Raw genomic sequence first — 5,026 nt, 5'->3', positions numbered from 1 at the left:
ACCCCACTCTCCACGTTCTTATAACTGCAAACCTTCCCATCAAATGGTAGGGTTCCATTGTGTCTGGGTAAGAACTTGTGTGTGCTTTAGCCAACAGAGTATGGCAGAATGATTTTATCTATTCTGGAACTAGGTTCTATAATGGATGCAGCTTCCATTTGGCACTCTCAGGACACAAATGCTTACAACCTACCATGCTGGGAGGAAGCCTAAACTAGCCTTACACAAAGAGGCTCATGTGAGGAGATACTGAGGCCTTCCAGGTGGCAGCCACCAACAATTTCAGGTGCATGAGTTGATTACTTCTGATAATTCCAGCCTCCAACTTCATGTCTTCCACCTAAGACCAAGGACATTGCAGAGCAGATACAAACTGTTCCTTCTGTGCCTTGTCTAGATTCTGAGCCCACAGGACCCATTTACATGTTTTATAGCATTAATTTTGGGGTGATTTGTTAGGAAGCCCTAGTAACTGCAATAAGTATGTATCATATACATAGTACTTTAAAATTTTCCCATTTTACAGAAGTGAAAACAGGCTCAAAGAGAATACTTATATGGCTCACACTGAGTGATACAATTAGTATATAAAGATATTGGGATTAAAACTCAAGATGTTGCCTGACCTGCGGTGGCGAAGTGGGATAAAGCATCAACCTGGAACTCTGAGGTCGCCTGTTCGATACCCTGGGCTTGCCTAGTCAAGGCACATATGGGAGTTGATGCTTCCTGCTTGCCCCCCCCCTCCTCTCTAAAAATTGAATAAATAAAATCTTCTAAAAATGATATAAAAAAACCCCAAAAAACTCAAGATGTTTTTGTTTGGTTTTTCAAAATCCAGACCCAATTCACTATTCTACACTAGCTCCTAAAAATATTGCAATTGGGAAGTTGTTGGAGTTTATGGATATAGTCACCAGCCTATGAAATAAACCACATTTTAATATATTACATTAATGGTATTTGATAAATTCAAGACCATTTCATATATGCAATCAGGTACACCAACAAACAAAAACATATAATGTCCTTTTAAGACACCAGATTATTTCTAGGTAATTTATATCTTGTGCCTATTATATCAGTTTAATTGACTTTAAAGTATATTTTTATTTTGTTATTTTACATTTTAATGATATTGTTTTTTAAAAATTTTTGAGGGTTTTAGCTTTCACAAGAAATATAGCAACCAACACATTAATGTAACAATGCAATAACATTATAATTTAAGTACAGTGAAGAATATGATTACATCAAAACTAACTTCAGAAGAGCCCCTGAAACCTATGTAGTTGGTTGCCTCTCCAAAATTCATCTTATCTTTGTCACTGCTCTCAGAAATCTGATTTTGTTTGATATTTACTACCCCACTTCCCTGCTGGAAAAAACTATTTTTAAAAGTCAAATGAATTTTGATACTTTTAAAGTTTTTGTCTTTCAAAAAAAGAAAATTCTTTAAAAGAAATTATTTGTTAATCTAGAAGAGGGCCTGCTCAAGCAATATTTTAAAGCAAAACTTAAAAGTTCACAGTAAAGATTAACTACATACCTAGTGTTTTATTTTATTCTAATTGCAATTATTTTATTCATGTATGTATGTATGTATGTATGTATGTATTTATTTATTTATTTTGTGGCAGAGACAGAGAGAGTCAGAGAGAGGGACAGACAGACAGGAATGGAGAGAGATGAGAAACATCAATTCTTCGTTGCAGTTCCTTAGCTGTTCATTGATTGCTTTCTCATATGTGCCTTGACTGGGGGCTATAGCGGCCAGCGACTTTGGGTCCAAGCTGGTGAGCTTTGCTCAAACCAGATGAGCCTGCGCTCAAGCTGGCGACCTTGGGGTTTCAAACCTGGGTCCCTTGCGTCCCAGTCTAACGTTCTATTCACTGCTCCACTGCCTGGTCAGGCCGTAATTATTTTTTTAAAGTTCTAAATCTTATATTTTAATTGCAATATTGTTATCATTGTCTTGTGCTGTAAGAGTAATTTATTATAAACTGCTCTTCCTTTTAAAAATGAAGTCATTGAAACACTAGGTCAACCCCAAAATAATATTTTGTTCTGATTATTTCTTGTAAATTGTTCCTCACAATATGTCTATTGTATTTCCTCTCTGAAGCTAGGCAATTTTAAACAAATTTAAACCTCTTTGGAAATATATCAATAATTTTACTGTGAGATTAATAGCTAATCTTCCTTGTTTTAGATGTGAAAGATGATAAATAATGGTATATAGACTCTCTAAGTCTTTGCTATGCCTTCTCTCTTATAATACATAGGCTTTTATTTAAAGAGGAGAATATTCTGCTTAAAATAAATCAAGTATTTTGATCGGTGCCACAGATATTTGGGACTAGTTTGAAGATGTTGTGCCTTTTAGTTGTAATTTAATAAATTTAAGTGCCAGCTAACTTCCTGGGAATTTTTTGTCACTGATAAAATCTAACTTAGAATGAATAAAATGGCAGGCATTTTAAACCATACATATGTTTCTAATAACACTCTGTGTATGCAAGGCAGTGTTTTCAATGAGATGAGGTACTCTGGTGACATCATCCTTTAAATTCTCTTTAGGTAAACCAGATGGTTGAATGTGTATGCCGTAAGAATGCTTTTAAACTGTCCAGAGAGGCTTGTTCAATCATTTTTAAGAATGTCACTAATACCCTACATGTGTATTTTTAAATTGATATTTATATTGAAAAAACTGATGTCCCAAAATCTGTTTCAGAAAATTCTCAATTAAACTAGATGATAGAAGTTTAAGTTTTTTTTAAAAAGAAGAGCCTTGAAAACTACAATAAGATTTTATATACTAGATAGTGATTTTGTTACCATACTACAAAATCAATGAAAGTACTGATTGCCATACTACAAATACAGGGGTGGGCAAAAGTAGGTTTACAGTCATTCAGATAGAAAATAATACATTAGCCTGACCAGGCGGTGGCGCAGTGGGTAGAGCATTAGACTGGGACACAGGGAACCCAGGTTCGAAACCCTAAGGTGGCTGGCTTGAGCATGGGTTCATCTGGTTTGAGCAAGGCTCACCAGCTTGAGCTCAAGGTCACTGGCTTGAGCAAGGGGTCACTCTGTTGTAGCTCCCCAGTCAAGGCATACATGAGAAAGCAATCAATGAAAAACTAAGGTGCCACAACGAAGAATTGATGCTTCTCATCTCTCTCCCTTCTTGTCTCTCTCTCTCTCTCTCTCTCTCTCTGTCTCCCTCTGTCTCTGTCACACACACAAAGAAGAAAATAATACAGTAATAAATAATACTACAGAAATAAACTCTGTGTTTTAGGTACCTACAACTGTAAACCTACATTTTCTGAATTCTGTACACAGCTATATTTTTATGTCTAAAAATAAAAAATAAAAAAGTCTGTAGGTGAAACAAACAGGAAAATAGAAAATAGGAGAAACAGAAAAGGAGAAGCAGTACTCAACCTTCTCTGTCTGCTCATGTAAACTCGGAGCCTAGAGATTTGACAAATAAATCTTGTCTCCGTGACTTTCTTGTGCATTCCACAAACACAGTGTCACAGGAAGAGATTAGCTTCTTGCAATGATGTAATAAGTCTCACTGAGGTTGGAGATGGAGGAATCAAATTAAACTGAGTTGATACAATGAAGAAAAGTAAAAATAAACGCTAAATTTGATACATGAGACTTTTATTGATGCAATTGTATTGTAATTAATGGTTTGCTTTGGATTCTACCCATTGAATTTCATCCCACCCTGCAACTATTGAAAAATTGAAAAGTTAAGCTGAAGTAAATAGGTGAATTTAGAAGAGGTTTAGAAAAAAAGGTGCATCCTTAAATTGTCAATGGTGAAGAGAATTAACAGCATTTTAATCACACATTCAATGTAAAAATAAATATAATTCATAGTTTCAAACATTGGGTTAAATTTTACTTTTTTGAAGTTATTGTAAATTTCTATTTAATCTTACATATAATATAAAATAATAGTTAAAACATTTCAGGTAAGAAATCTATCCTCAGATTTTTAAAACTACTCAGAGTGTTAGAATGCTATCATGTACCAGTGCATAAGAGTTTTGTGGTGTCTCACCTTGAGAAAAATAAATACTCAAATTATCTTTCTTATAGAAAGAGAAGTGATTTTTTTATGAGAATTCTGGAAAAAGGAACTGAACATAAGTCTTTTGGCAACTTCTGTGCTTCTATCTTGTCTGCAGGAGGATTATAATCTGGTCTATTTGCTGTTGCGTTCATAAAAGGATGAGGGAAGACATCTGGTTCGTCCACTCTGGGTCTGTGCAATCTCCCATTATTGGGTGAGTTAGTCTAATACAGAGATGAACTCTTAACAGGTCAACTTACCCTTATAACTGAATTTACCTTTTCCAATTACTCATGAGAGAAATGAATGATGTTTTGCTCTTGTTTCCTCTATCTCTCTGTTGCTTCCAAACTTGAGAAAAGAATGAAACTTGACTCAAGAATAAAGAAATCTTGTTTTTATGTGAGAAATATTTTAACTAATTTTTATCTTATTTAATGTATAAGGGATAAAACACAAAATATTGAATCAGAATAATATTCTCCTTAACCCTACCATACAGAGATATTAAATGATTTTGCAAAATTCTTTAAAATTAATTTTATGAGATCAAGGTTTGCCTTCATGTTTATAGGAAAGTATAAATTTACCACAAAACTTTGAACCTGGAGGTTTTGACCTCTAAAATGCTGCATGAATTATTTCTGACAAATCTAATATTGAATGAGAAAATCAAGAAACTGAAGTATTAATGGAAGGAAGCTTTGCAAAAATATATATAAACATCATCAAACAATGTTTTCCATGTTGTCTTTTCTCTGCTTACCTATTTCTGACATAGTATTTAATGGCGTAAGATTACATAAAATCAACCTAAATGAAGGATCAAGTTGAAAACTAACCTAAACCAGCCACAAGCTGACTGAAAAAATGAAGCTTTTTCAAACCCCATGTGGTTAGATGGAATAAAACTGTTTCTAAAAGCAA

The sequence above is a fragment of the Saccopteryx leptura genome, chromosome 5 (genome assembly GCF_036850995.1).
Source record: "Saccopteryx leptura isolate mSacLep1 chromosome 5, mSacLep1_pri_phased_curated, whole genome shotgun sequence".
NCBI lineage: Eukaryota > Metazoa > Chordata > Mammalia > Chiroptera > Emballonuridae > Saccopteryx > Saccopteryx leptura.
The sequence above is the reverse complement of the archived record's forward strand: the minus strand, read 5'-3'. Positions refer to the sequence as shown.